The sequence below is a fragment of the Pan troglodytes genome, chromosome 18 (genome assembly GCF_028858775.2).
Source record: "Pan troglodytes isolate AG18354 chromosome 18, NHGRI_mPanTro3-v2.0_pri, whole genome shotgun sequence".
NCBI lineage: Eukaryota > Metazoa > Chordata > Mammalia > Primates > Hominidae > Pan > Pan troglodytes.
The window spans coordinates 59109812-59125398 of record NC_072416.2 but is presented as its reverse complement, the minus strand read 5'-3'; the positions used below and the strand labels follow the sequence as shown (position 1 = coordinate 59125398).

Genomic DNA, 15587 nt, shown 5'->3' with positions numbered 1-15587 from the left:
TGTATATGCTACTGGTGGCCATGTAAAATAATATGAAAAGTAGTTGTGCTTTCTTAAAAAGTAAACAGCCACCTACCATACGATGCAGGCATCCCATTTCTAACTGTTTACTGAAGAAAAAAACAAAGAAAATGTCAATACAAAGATTTTTACAGGAATGGAATAGTAACTTTTTAACAGCTATGGCCATATCTAGAAAACTTATTAATTATTATTATTATTATTATTATTATTGTTTGAGATGGAGTCTCACCCTGTCGCCCAGGCTAGAGTGCAGTGGAGCGTTCTTGGCTCACTGCAACCTTCATCTCGCAGGTTCAAGCGATTCTCCTGTCTCAGTGTCTCAGCCTCCCGAGTAGCTGGGATTACAGGCGCCCACCACCACACCCGGCTAATTTTTTTGTATTTTTAGTAGAGACGGGGTTTCACCATGTTGGTCAGGCTGGTCTCAAACTCCTGACCTCAGGTGATTCGCCCGCCTTGGCCTAGGTCTAGGAATTTGAAATAACTTAGCCAAAGTCATACACATTATGGCGTAATTGGTACAAAACAGGTTGGTAGCCATCAGGATAGTTCAGCTGCCATGCTTAATGGTTGTTTTCCTCATGCTCTCCTTTAGTTAAACTCCTTTTTTAAATTTTTACTCCCATTGATTTGCAGTGTTTTGGGGGGAGTTTCACATTAACAAATGCTTCTACATAAAAATATCTACACTGATGGACTCTAATGTACATTTTATTTTAGAATGTTTTAGAGATTGTATATGTAGCTGGGTATTTTAAGATCTAAAAATGTCAAGTTCATTATCATAAATTTTATTGTGTATATAATTTCATTTTTATTGACTTTTTTATCTTTGATTAAATTGTCCTTTTATTATGCCTTTTTTTCAGCGGGTATACTTCAGCCAGCATGTCAATTTCATCCATTTTTGTTTACGTTTTTAAAGCCATCACATACATTTTGGTAAGTCAGCTCAATCTTTGTACTTTTCAAATTCAATTAAGTTGAAAGCTTTGTCTCCTTTGATAAGAGACAACTGCTGAAAGCTAATGCCTTATAGAAAAATGTTGCAAGGACAAAAATACCATTTAATAGAGAAAGAGGAAAACATATCTTTATTTGACAGACGATCAAGTGAGGCTTTTCAAATACCCCATCAGTTATATAGAAGATAATATTTAAAATCATATGTGGCTTCTAATGCTTCTGTTTAACACATAGTATAAGAGTGACCTTATATTTAGTTTTCTTTAAAAATTGAAAGACACATTTTTGCAGAAGCATGGTAATGTGAAGTAATTCTAAAAGTGGCTTTAACTTTGTAACTATATATAATAGATTTAATTTGTGTTCACAGAAATGATAAAGTGAAGTATGACTTTTACTGATTTGTATTCAAAATTAGGACAACATTCTTGGTACAAAACTTTCTCAGAATATGTATTTTCAAATGCCTTATGTTTCCCCCACCTACACTGCAAGGTCTGCTTTAAAGCCTGCTTAGTTAACATTTAAAGTCAATAAATATGTATTAAACTTAAATCTAGGTCAAACATTATGAAACATACAGCAGACAAGTTTAGGACGATGGTCATAATGCCTAAGGAACTCACAGTCTGGGAAGGCCAATGGGTTCACGCCTACCTGTAATATTAGGAAAATTACAGAAGGTATTCTAATAGATTTATAATGTTTATAAAATTATTATAATAGATTTATTGAATGCATCTCTACCACAGAACAATACATATGTATAGATAAAAAATACATTTGAGCTGTGCCTTAAGGGTTAAATTGACAGGCAATTGAGATATTTCAAGCTGAGCAACTGCCATAAACAAAGGATGGAGACATGCTCTGTGTAGCTGAGAATACACAGTGTCTGGAATAGGGCACAAGTATATGTATATGAGGAGGTGAGCTTGGCAAGGGAGGGCATGACTTAGATGGAAAAGACTGTGAGGATCATGGAGTGGCTTTTGTACTTCAATCATCTGTCACTGTGCTATATCACAGGTCTGAAGTCAATCATTGCTCTAACACCTTTTCTGAGTCACCATCATGACCTATAGAATAAAACACTAGCATTCTATTTTGAAAAGCAATAAAGTGAAAGTGATAATTGGTTACTGCAAAGAGATTGGAAATTCTTAAAGACATAAGAAGATATAAGGACATTGGAATGAATGGGACTGCAGATTTGGCCCACTTTTTCTATCTCACCACAAACTGACCCTAACTTGGGAGATTTCAGAAGCAAAGATTCTGTGGGGTTTTTGTTTGTTTGTTTGTTTTGTTTTTATATTTTTCTTCAACATACCAATCATGGAATCAGTTCAATCTGATAAGTAATGTCAAAACTGTCTATTTTATGGGATAAATTCCCAAGTTCCTAGTTATTTTTTATTTTTATCTTTTAATTTACTTTTCAGTGGCTCATGTTTTCCTTACATCAACACTGTATTTCCTCAACCAGTTTTTCCAAGTGAAATTGCTAGTTATCTGGAAAATAATTAGCAACCATCTCCTCACTCATTGGATGTTAATACTAATCTCTTATAGGAACATATCTCCTCTAAGAAGAACTCCCCCCTCCCTCCTTCACCCCCATCCCCCAACACACATACTATTTACATTATGAATCTCAAACCCTTGCTGAAAACAGTAGTTTTCTATTTAGGCAGCTTATATAACAATATTTCCCATTGGGAAATGTCAACTTCAAACAGGAAATAGTCTATATACATTGAATGATAATTTTCTTTTTTAATTGTGGGTGATATGTGAAGGCAAAAATAAATAATAGACAATAATAATGTGGTTTATATTAACAAGTATTAGAAAACAATAAATATCTTTTCCATTCTACGTGGATCTTCCATTTATTTATTACCTATATGTTAGTCAAAGTAATTCAATTCAGGATAATATTCTTTTTAAAGACAGTACTTTTTTCACAATACTAAAAGTGAACTATTATTTTTTATTCCCAAACTTGATTTAAGTTCTAAAACTCAGAGAAAAATACCTAAGTGGTTTAGGGTATGACATTTCTCTAGTCTGTGCGTCCTTTGCCCTGTCTGTATAATAAAATAGACAAGACAGTCTCTAAATCCCCTATTACTTCTGAAAACAATCCTTCTCCCCTATAATTACCAGTATGATTTTTTTTTTAAACTTTTGAAAATAGAGGATTTTAAAAAACTGTTTTATTTGGATTTGAGCCTTTAATTGGCAGCCATATTTATCTCCTAAATTAGTTCTCAAAGGTCAAAAAGCAATCAATTATCTACTGCTTTCCTGCTTTAATTGGTAGCATATCTTTGAAAAAGCTTTAAACATCAATGTTTGCATTTTGTCTCTAAAATATGAAAAGCTCCAAGAAGAAAAGAGAGATATTTTGGAAGATATTTTGGATTGAAGTTCCAATATTGAATACATATGTTTAATTGCCATAGCATCTCTAATTTTTTCATGAAGCTCTATATACTCTACAACATTTACCTTCTTATTTGCATAAGATAATCAGGATATCTGAATACTTTAATCGATATTTGATATTTTAAGACACCTCTGAAGGCACTCACTAATATGTTAATTTAAGAATATGCCATCAAATAATTTAAACTAACTAAATAAAAAGGAAAATTGAAGATTTTATTAAAAAGCTAAGTATAATGACATGTTGATGTCCTTTCTATATTCTATTCCAGTTCTTAGCCCTTAAGTCAGATAAATAAAAATAACAATAACAGCTCCATTTCGAAGAAATCTGTTTTGATGCTCGTCAAAAAATCTGCACAATAGAAGTCTTAGCCCCATTTCATAAACAGAAGTTTGAGGCTGAGATGACTAAAGTTACTTGCCCTAACCTTCAAAGCTATTAGGTGGTACAGTTGGGCTAGGAATGCAGACATATTTCTATATCCTGATTCAGTCATTTATTTTCCAATACATATAACTAGACAATAAATCAGCTAGGAATGGTGATAATTAACTCAAGACTATCATCTCACCTTACATCTTTTTTATTATCTGGTCACGTATGCCCTGATTTATAGCATCTACATTTTTACCTCTGCAATCCTGAACTTTATAGAACCTCTGGAGTCCCTTGACTTAGTGTTTGTTCTAGGGTGATGGACTCATCTCAGTTTGCCTGGGCCTGTCCTGGGTTTAGTATTGAAAGTACTGTGATCTAGGCGCCCCTCGAGCCTCAGGAAAATCAACATAGCTCCTCAGAGATTGTCCTGGTTTTAAAACACAAACTTCTGTGTCCCGGGAGCCTCATCAGTCCCAGGCTAATCAAGGTGGTTCATCACCCTAAGTGACCATCACATTTGAGCACAGTCTTTCTTTTATAGACTTTAGCTTAGCTAAACCCATTGTCTTACCAATCTCTTATTAATGCAGGAAGGTACATGTTGTTGCAAATGCTGCCACATGTTCCCAGCAATTTGGAGAGGCCTGTCTTCATCCTGAGGAATGCTGAACACAGGTTGTCTCAAAAATCACAAATAATATTTCTTTAATGAGTTTGAGTGTGCCATTCATATACTTTACTTGATTTTTTCCCTAATTCACAGTAGGCATTGTTGACTAGAAAATGCCAGATTTTAAGTGCTTGGTGGAGAAACATGGGAGAAAGTTGTGTTTGTAGAACATCTGGAGAAACAAATATTTTCTCACTGTTTATTTTCAGTCCCCTTTCCAATTCAATAATATTTGCTTTCTTTTACTGCAATAAGATGAGCTGGAGAATAATGAGAATGCAAGCTGGTTTTACCTTGAGAAATGCTTCAGGGTAAACAATTCTAACGCTGAAATCAAGAATTGCAAAGTTTATTAAATAATTCTGCTCTTGATGAAACCATCAATAGCTGAGTGTTTTAAAAACATTGCTAACCATCACTGAACAAGGATAATATATTCCACATAACTCAGAGAAACAAACTTTGGTATAACAAACCTCACAAATCTTTTACTGAAAAAAATATTTGGATTTAATTCTTTTAAAAAATATTGATCTAAATTATTACATTAAAGCTACATAGGATATTGAAATTATATGCAAATCAAGACAAACAAGGAGCTATTGATAAAAATGTCCGATCTTTAAGTAATTTCCCTACTAAAATAAGGGATGCTTGACTAGAAAATCTGAGTTTCTTCTGAAATAGAGAAAATTATTGGCCATTTAAAATTTTAAATCAAGGAGAAATCTTATGTTTAAGGTCAGAGAGAGTAGTGTCTCAGAAAGTTCAAGCATATATTTTATGAAAACGTTTGTTAAATAGTGTTTAATTATTGAATAAAGTAAAATCAATAATTAGAAGGCCTGTGTTGTAAATTCACCTTCACCACTGACTTTACTGATGATCTTAGCCAATTTTTTATTATTTCCTTGATTTCACAAGATGAGGGAACTTGGGTACTTTTCACTTTTATCATTGGCTAATCATATATTTATTTTATGGTGGTCAACGAGGAGACTGTATTCAGCAATGGCAAACAAAACTTGAAATCATTAGACATTTAACTATATAATATTATATAGTGATAATATATTATAATATTACTTTGGTACACAATTTATAATTGGATAATGGCCATGATTCTCTTACACTTTTCAGTGCTAACTTGAATTTTTAAAAATTTTGAATTACCTGTAGTAAATGTATGTTAAGGATTCCAGGAGTTTTTTTTTAATGGAGTCTCCTCCTCCTCCTTCTTCTTCTTCTCTTCCTTCTTCCTTCTTCCTTCTTCTTCCTCCTCCTCCTCCTCTTCTTCTTCTTCCTCTGTTTTGCACAGCAAAAAATATTTAATTAAAAATGAGGCAAGGATTGGAACAGTCACTTTCAAAACAAACCATACAGAGAGATAACAGGCTTACAAAAAAAAAGGTTCATCACTAATCCTTAGAGAAATGCAAACCAAAACCACAGTGAGATATCACCTCACACCTGTCAAGGTGAAGCTAAGGGTTGGCCAGGATATTGAGAACAGGCAACACTTCTACATCGCTGTTGGGAATGCAAATTAGTAAAACCACCATGTAAAACTGTGTGGAGATTCCTGAAAAGAAAATAAAAGTAGAACATATAATCCTAGAATCCCACTTCTGGGTATATATTCACAGAAAATGAAACCAGTATCACAAAAAGAGATCTGTATTCCCATATTCGGTGTGGTATTATTTTCAATAGCCACAGTAGGTAGTCAACTGAAGTGTCCATCGAAAGATGGCTGGGTCAAGAAAATATGACATATATACACATGGAATACTATGAAACCTTAAAAAAGGGAATTCTGTCTTTTGCAACACAAGGAGTAAGCCTGGAGGACCCCATGCTAAGCAAAACAAGTCAGACACAGAGAAACAAATCCACATTATCTCACTTATATATGGAATCTAAAAAAAGTCAGCATTTTATAAGTAGAGAGTAGAATGGTTCTTACCAGAGGCTGGATTGGGAGGGGAGTAAAGGGTTGTTGGTCAAAGGGAAAAAAGTTTTAGTTAGACAAGAGGAATATGTTTTGAGACCTACTGCACAGCAGGATGTCTATGGTCAATAATAATGTATTGTACATTTCAAAATAACTAAGAGAGTAAATCCCAAATGTCTCACCACAAAAAAATAAGGAAGCGAGGTGACAGATAGGTTAACTTGCTTTATTCAGTAATTCTACATAGTAGATGTATATCACAACATGACATTGTACCCCATAAATGTATACAATTATGGTTTGTTGATGAATAATAATCAAAGAAAAGCCTAAGGAACTGAAAGAGCAGGCTGGAGAGAGCAGATCAAGTGCATGGTAGATGCAACAGGGAAAGACCAGGGTACACAGGTCTGGTAGAGGCTGCCTTTATTTTCTGTCCACCGTAGTGCAATAAAACAGCAAGCTAACTAAGCTTGATGTTGCAAAGTAGAAACAAAAAGCCAGGGTTGCCACACAGGAAGGTGGAAACGAAAGGACTATCTCTCATTCCATTTCAGGGTCTTGTTTTAACACGTAACAAAAGCAAAAACTTTGGGAACTTGGAAAGCCTGTTCTGCTGGGAGACACTTTCATATTTGTGGCCCAAGATGCCCCAAGATTCCAACCCTGGTGAAAACACCCTGTAGAATCTCTTCCTCTTGAATGGATATAATGGGATACCACTACTACTCTTATATTTTATGGAATACATTTTGAAAATGTAATTAAGGTCCCTAATATGTTGACTTTGAGTTAATCAAAAGGAAAATTATCCCAGGCAGGCCTGAATTAATCAAGTGAACCCTTTAAAAGAAGGTGGTTCAGTTCCAGAGACATGCTGTGTACTGCTGGCCTCAAGGAAGAGTTATCTAGTTGCTGAGAGTGGCTTCCAGAAGACAGACAGGTAATGAATGGCGATTTCAATCCTACAACCATAACAAACTGGATTCTGCCAACAACTGGTGAGGTTAGAAGAGAATTTCCAGCCTCATTTGAGATGACAGTAATAGCCAACTCTGAGTTCACCTTGTGAGACTTGAGCAAAGAACCATGCTACTCTGTCCCCAGTCTCCTGACAAAAAAAAAAAAAAGGATTAACTCATTCATTTGTATTAAATAGGAATATGTGCTTGGATATTTACATATATTTGTTAAATCCTCAAAATAGCTCCGTGGATTACAGTTTATATACACATTTAACAAATGGCATAAAATTTCAAAAACTTTAGCAATATAATAAAATTATACACAAATAAAAAATGACATAGCTATTATTTTAATTTTCTCTGCCTGTCTCCTATGTAGAATTCTTTTTTTAATTGTATTTATGTATTTATTTTTTATTATACTTTAAGTTCTGGGATACATGTGCAGAACGTGCAGGTTTGTTACATAGGTATACATGTGCCATGGTGGTTTGCTGCACCCATCAACCTGTCGTCTACATCAGGTATTTTTCCTAATGCTATCCCTCCCCTTGCCCCCACCCCCTGACAGGCCCTTGTGTGTGATTTTCCCCTCCCTGTGTTCATGTGTTCTTATTGTTCAACTCCCACTTACGAGTGAGAACCTGCAGTGTTTGGTTTTCTGTTCCTGTGTTAGTTTGCTGAGCATGATGGTTTCCAGCTTCATCCATGTCCCTGCAAAGGACATGAACTCATCCTTTTTTATGGCTGCATAGTATTCCATAGTGTATATGTCCTACATTTGCTTTAACAAGTCAATCATTGATGGGCATTTGGGTTGGTTCCAAGTCTTTGTTATTGTGAATAATGCTGCAATAAACATACATGTGCATGTGTCTTTATAGGAGAATGATTCATAATCCTTTGGGTATATATCCAGCAATGGGATAGCTGGGTCAAATGGTATTTCTGGTTCTAGATCCTTGAGGAATCACCACACTGTCTTCCGCAATGGTTGAACTAATTCACATTCTCACCAACAGTGTAAAAGTGTTCCTATTTCTCCTCTCCAGCATCTGTTTTTTCTGGACTTTTTAAGAATTACCATTCTAACTGGCGTGAGATGGTATCCCATTGTGGCTTTGATTTGCATTTCTCTAATGACCAGTGATGATAAGCTTTTTTCATGTGTTTGTTGGCCACATAAATGTCTTGTTTTGAGAAATGTCTGTTCATATACTTCACCCACTTTTTGATGGGGTTTTTTTTTCTTGTAAATTTGTTTAAGTTCCTTGTAGATTCTGAATATTAGCCCTTTGTCAGAAGGATAGAATTCAAAAATTTTCTCCCATTCTGTAGGTTGCCTGTTCACTCTGATGATAGTTTATTTTGCTGTGCAGAAGCTCTTTGGTTTAATTAGATCCCATTTGTCAATTTCAGCTTTTGTTGCCATTGCTTTTTGTGTTTTAGTCACGAAGACTTTGCCCATGCCTATGTTCTAATGGTATTGCCTTGGTTTTCTTCTAACTTTTTTATGGTTTTAGGTCTTACATTTAAGTCTTTAATCCATCTTGAGTTAATTTTTGTATAAGGTGTAAGGAAGGGGTCCAGTTTCAGTTTTTTGCATATGGCTAGCCAGTTTTCCCAACACCATTTATTAAAATGGAATCCTTTCCCATTGCTTGTTTTCGTCAGGTTGGTCAAAGAACAGGTGGTTGTAGATGTGTGGCATTATTTCTGAGGCCTCTGTTCTGTTCCATTGGTCTATATATCTGTTTTGGTACCAGTACCACGCTGTTTTCGTTACTGTAGACTTGTAGTATAGTTTGAAGTCAGGTAACATGATGCCTCTAGCTTTGTTCTTTTTGCTTAGGATTGTCTTGGTTATACAGGCTCTTTTTGGTTCCATATTAAAGTTAACGTAATTTTTTCTAATTCTTTGAAGTAAGTCAAAGGTAGCTTGATGGGGATAGCATTGAATCTATAAATTACTTTGGGCAGTATGGCCATTTTCATGATATTGTTTCTTCCTATCCATGAGCATGGAATGTTTTTTCCATTTGTTTGTGTTCTCTCACTTATTTCCTTGAGCAGTGGTTTGTAGCTCTTTTTGAAGAGGTTCTTCCCGTCTCTTGTGAATTGTTTTCCTAGGTATTTTATTCTCTTTGTAGCAATTGTGAATGGGAGTTCACTCATGATTTTGCTCTCTGTTTGTCTATTATTGGTGTATAGGAATGCTTGTGATTTTTCACACATTGATTTTGTATGCTGAGACTTTGCTGAAGTTGCATATCAGCTTAAGGAGATTTTTGGCTGGGACAATGGGATTTTCTAAATATACAATCATGTCATCTGCAAACAGAGACAATTTGACTTCCTCTCTTCCTATTTGAATACCTTTATTTCTTTCTCTTGCCTGATTGCCCTGGCCAGAACTTCCAATACTATGTTGAATAGGAGTGGTTGAGAGAGGGCATCCTTGTCTCGTGCCAGTTTTCAAAGGGAATGCTTTCAGCTTTTGCTCATTTAGCACGATGCTGGCTGTGGGTTTGTCATAAATAGCTCTTTTCATTTTGAGATACGTTCCATCAATACCTAGTTTGTTGAGAGTTTTTAGCATGAAGGGGTGTTGAATTGTATCGAAGGTCTTTTCTGCATCTATTGAGATAATCATGTGGTTTTGGTAATTGGTTCTGTTTATGTGGTGAATTTTGTTTATTGATTTGCATGTGTTGAACCAGCGTTGCATCCCAGGGATGAAGTCGACTTGATCATGGTCGATAAGCTTTTTGATGTGCTGCTGGATTCAGTTTTCCAGTATTTTATTGAGGATTTTCACACCGGTGTTCATCGGGGATATTTGCCTGAAATTTTCTTATTTTGTTGTGTCTCTCCCAGGTTTTCCTATCAGGATGACGCTGGCCTCATAAAATAAGTTAGGGAGGAGTCCCTCTTTTTCTACTGTTTGGAACAGTTTCAGAAGGAATGGTACCAGCTCCTCTTTTTTATCTCTGGTAGAATTCAGCTGTGAATCTGTCTGGTCCTGGGCTTTTTTTGATTGGTAGGCTATTAATTACTGCTTCAATTTCAGAAATTGTTATTGGTCTATTCAGGGATTCGAATTTTTCCTGGGTGAGTCTTCGGAGGATGTGTGTGTCCAGGAATTTATCCATTTCTTCTAGATTTTCTAGTTTATTTGCATAGAGGTGTTTATAGTATTCTCTGATGGTAGTTTGTGTTTCTGTAAGATCACTGGTGATATCGCCTTTATTGTGTCTATTTGATTCTTCTCTCTTTTCTTCTTTATTAGTCTGACTAGTGGTCTATTTATTTTGTTAATCTTTAAAAAAAAAAGAAAGCTCCTAGATTCATCAATTTTTTGAAGTGTTTTTCCTGTCTCTATCTCCTTCAGTTCTGTTCTGATCTTAGTTATTTCTTGTCTTCTGCTAGCTTTTGAATTTGTTTCCTCTTGTTCTCTAGTTCTTTTAATTATGATGTTAGGGTGTCGATTTTAGATCTTTTCTGCTTTCTCCTGTGGGAATTTAGTGCTATAAATTTCCCTCTAAATACTGCTTTAGTTGTGTCCCAGAGATTCTTGTACATTGTGTATTTGTTCTCATTGTTTTCAAAAAAGTTATTTATTTCTGCCTTAATTTCATTGCTTACCCAGTAGTCATTCAGGAGCAAGTTGTTAAGTTTCCATGTAGTTGTGCAGTTTGGAGTGAGTTTCTTAATCCTGAATTCTAATTTGATTGCACTGTGGTCTGAGAGACTGTTTGCTATGATTTCTGTTCTTTTCATTTGCTGAGGAGTGTTTTACTTCCAATTATGTGGTCAATTTTAGAATAATTGTGACGTGGTGCTGAGAAGAATGTATATTCTGTTTATTTGGTGTGGAGAGTTCAGTAGATGTCTATTAGGTTTGCTTGGTCCAGAGCTGAGTTCCAAGTCCTGAATATCCTTGTTAATTTTCTGTCTCATTGATCTGTCTAATATTGACAGTGGGGTGTTAGAGTTTCCCACTATTATTGTGTGGGAGTCTAAGTCTCTTTGTAGGTCTCTGATAAATTGTTGTATGAATCTGGGTGCTACTGTATTGCATGCATATATGTTTAGGATAGTTATCTCTTCTTGTTGCATTGATCCCTTTACCATTATGTAATGCCCTTCTTTGTCTTTTTTGATGTTTGTTGCTGTTTTATTGCTTTCCATTTCCTTTCTAAATATTCCTCCATCCCCTTATTTTGAGTCTATGTGTGTCTTTGCAAGTGAGATGGGTTTCCTGAATACAGCACACTGATGGGTCTTGACTCTTTATCCAATTTGCCAGTCTGTGTCTTTTAATTGGGGCATTTAGCCTGTTTACATTTAAGGTTAATATTGTTATGTGTGAATTTAATCCTGTCATTATGATGCTAGCTGGTTATTTTGCCCATTAGTTGATGCAGTTTCTTCATAGTGTCAATGGTCTTCACAATTTTGTATGTTTTTGCAGTGAGTGGTACCAGTGCTTCCTTCAGGAGCTCTTGTAAGGCAGGCCTCATGGTGACAAAATCTCTCAGCATTTGCTTGTCTGTAAAGGATTTTATTTCTCCTTCACTTATGAAGCTTAGTTTTGGCTGGATATGAAATTCTGGGTTGAGAATTCTTTTATTTAAGAATGTTGAATATTGGCCCCCACTCTCTTCTGGCTTGCAGGGTTTCTGCAGAGAGATCCACTGTTAGTCTGCAGGGTTTCCCTTTGTGGGTTCTCCGACCTTTCTCTCTGACTACCCTTGACATTTTTTTTTTTCCTTCATTTCAACCTTGGTGTATCTGACGATTATGTGTCTTGGGGTTGCTCTTCTCGAGGAGTATCTTTGTGATGTTCTCTGTATTTCCTGAATTTGAATGTTAGCCCTTCTTGCTAGGTTGCAGAAGCTCTCCTGGATAACATCCTGAAGAGCGTTTTCCAACTTGGTTCCATTCTCCCCATCACTTTCAGGTACACCAATCAAACAGAGGCTTGGTCTCTTCACATAATCCCACATTTCTTGGAGGCTTTGTTCATTCCTTTTCGTTCTTTTTTCTCTAATCTTGTCTTCATGCTTTATTTCATTAAGTTGATCTTCAATCTCTGATATCCTTTCTTCCACTTGATTGATTCAGCTTTTGATACTTGTGTATGCTTCATGAAATTCTCGTGCTGTGTTTTTTCAGCTCCTCCGGGTCATTTATGTTCTCTAAACTGGTTATTCTAGTTAGCAATTCCTCTAACCCTTTTTCAAGGTTCTTAGCTTCCTTTCATTGGGTTAGAACATGCTCCTTTATCTCGGAGGAGTTTGTTGCTACCCACCTTCTGAAGCCTACTTCTGTTCAATTCATCAAATTCCTTCTCCATCCAGTTTTGTTCCCTTGCTGGTTAGGAGTTGTGATCCTTTGGAGGAGAAGAGACATTCTGGTTTTTGGAATTTTCAGACTTTTTGCGCTCATTTTTCGTCATCTTCGTGGATTTATCTACCTTTGGTCTTTGACGTTGGTGACTTTCGGATGGGGTTTTTGTGTGGACATCCTTTTTGTTGATGTTATTCCTTTCTGTTTGTTAGTTTTCCTTCTAAGAGTCAGGCCCCTCTGCTGCAGGTCTGCTGGAGTTTGCTGGAGGTCCACTCCAGACCCTGTTTGCCTGGGAATCACCAGCAGAGGTTGCAGAACCACAAAGATTGCTGCCTATTCCTTCCTCTGGAAGCTTAGTCTCAGAGGGGCACCCGCCAGATGCCAGCTGGAGCTCGCCTGTATGACGTGTCACCTGCTGGGAGGTTTCTCCCAGTCAGGAGGCACGGGGGTCAGGGACCCACTTAAGGAGGCAGTCTGTCCCTTAGTAGAGCTACAGCGTTGTGCTGGGAGATCCACTGCTCTCTTCAGAGCCAGCAGGCAGGAACATTTAAGTCTGCTGAAGCTGCACCCACAGCCACCCCTTCCCTCAGGTGCTCTGTCCCAGGGAGATGGGAGTTTTATCTATAAGCCCCTGACTGGGGCTGCTGCCTTTCTTTCAGAGATGCTCTGGCCAGAGAAGAGGAATATAGACAGGCAGTCTGGCTACAGTGGCTTTGCTGAGCTGTGGTGGGCTCCACCCAGTTAGAACTTCCCAGTGGCTTTGTTTGCACCGTGAGGGGAAAAGCACCTACTCAAGCCTCAGTAACGGCGGACGCCTCTCCTCCCACCAAGCTCGAGCATCCCATGTCGATTTCAGACTGCTGTGTTGGCAGCGAGAATTTCAAGCCAGTGGATCTTAGCTTCCTGGGCTCCATGGGGGTGGGATCCACTGAGCTAGACCACTTGGCTCGCTGGCTTCAGCCCCCTTTCCAGGGGAGTGAATGGTTCTGTCTTGCTGGCATTCCAGGCACCACTCTTTATGGAAAAAAAAGTTCCTGTAGTTAGCTCCATGTTTGCTGAAACGGCTGCCCAGTATTGTGCTTGAAACCCAAGGCCCTGGTGCTGTAGGCACCTGAGGGAATCTCCTGGTTTGCGGGTTGCAAAGACCATGGGAAAAGCTTAGTGACTGGGCTGGAGTGCACTGTTCCTCAAGGCACAGTCCCTCATGGATTTCCTTGGCTAGGGGAGGGAGTTCCCTGACCCCTTGTACTTCCCAGGTGAGGTGACACCCCACCCTGCTTCTGCTCACCCTCCGTGGGCTCCACTCACTGTCTAACCAGTCCCAATGAGATGAGCCAGGTACCTCAGTTGGAAATGCAGAAATCACCCACCTTCTGCATTGCTCTCGCTGGGAGCTGCAGACTAGAGCTGTTCCTATTTGACCATCTTGCCAGCCACCTTCTATGTCGAATTCAGATCTCAAAAGTACTAAAAAGCCAAGAATCTCAAGTTTTTCTTGAGGTTGCAGAGTCACTACACAAAGAAGCCCAGAGCTTCTTTCTCTCACTAAAAAAAAAAAAAAAAAAAAAAAAAAAAAAAAAAAAAAAAAAAAAAAAAAAATTGCTATTTGGGAGTATTCTTCTTTTTGTAATTCCTTTATCTTTATGGTATTTATTCATTCAAATGCTATTTAGCACCTGCTGGGTCCCAGGCATCAAGGCGGAGAGAGAGGATTCAGAGAACACATCTCTTAGGAGCTTTGACTGCAGTAGGTAAAAGAACCCTGATTCCCTGAATTTCCCTTTACTGATACATATTGACACAAGTTCTGGAAAAATACAGAAGTAAGCAATAAATGGGCTCTTTCTTAACAAACCATTGAAGCATTATCTTGTCATTGGGAATAAAACAGCAGCTGCTTGATTACAAACAGCACCATTTGGTAGACTTCTATGAACATTAAACAAAGAATAACCCATTTGATTTCTTCATATTTCTAAACAAGGTTTGAATTTCTGCCTTAAGCCGTACTTCATGCCAATAAAATAAACTGAGGGTGTCCTTTAATAAAAGGTGCACTGAAACTTTATGATTTCTTACATATCTCTCTTCAGCTTAGGAAAAATAATCACTCATTCTGATAAATTGTGCAGCAACATACATTTATTCATTCAAGAAATATTTTATTCACGAATTTTGCATCAAACATTATAAAATAGAGTAGTAAATATCATATGGCCCCTGATCTTAGAAAGCTTAAAGTCAAATCAAGCCACTTTAAATTGAAGTAAATTAATCTATCCAACATTACCTGATTTGTCCAAGGCTACCCAGCTAATAAGTGATGTGTACTGTGACTTAAACTCTTCTCTTCTGATTTCCAAATGAATGCCCTTTTTAACATCCCAAGTGATCTTGTCTAATACTGAAAAAATCACAGTTTGGGAGTCAAATGACACAAAATAGCCTTTCTTTGGGAAACTTGGAAAATGAATGATAATGCTTTTGTGTGTGTGCGTGCGTGTGTGTGTTTCAACAAAAGAATATTTCCAATAGAAGCTCTAGCAATGCAAAATATCATTCTCCACACAAATTCCTTCAGCATTATTGGGACTTACTCATATGCATCAAGCAAAGACCACACTAGAATGGAAGCCAAGTGACAGCTGGTGTGCAATTTTTACAGTCATTGTCAAATCTAAATTCCCCCTAAATAAAAATGTAAAATTAAATTACAATTAGAACCACCTATTCCCTTACAGAAACTCAGACATATTAGCTCTCAGAGGGTGGGTACAGGGGTAAAAGTGATGAAGTAGGAGGCACATTGTGTAGACCTAA

General features: G+C 37.1%; 1 long non-coding RNA gene across 2 annotated transcripts in view; it reads left to right on the top strand.

Moving 5' to 3' along the window:
• The window catches only part of LOC107968740 (uncharacterized), a 36600-nt gene that overhangs the window by 11605 nt on the left and 9408 nt on the right, over positions 1–15587 (top strand). The window contains exons 3-4 of one of the 2 annotated variants that reach the window (XR_010152626.1): positions 894–966; positions 7268–7762. This is a non-coding gene — a long non-coding RNA (uncharacterized LOC107968740). Of the gene's footprint in view, positions 1–893; positions 967–7267; positions 7763–15587 lie in introns of those variants that run through there. The other variant, XR_001710136.2, reaches the window with a different exon arrangement.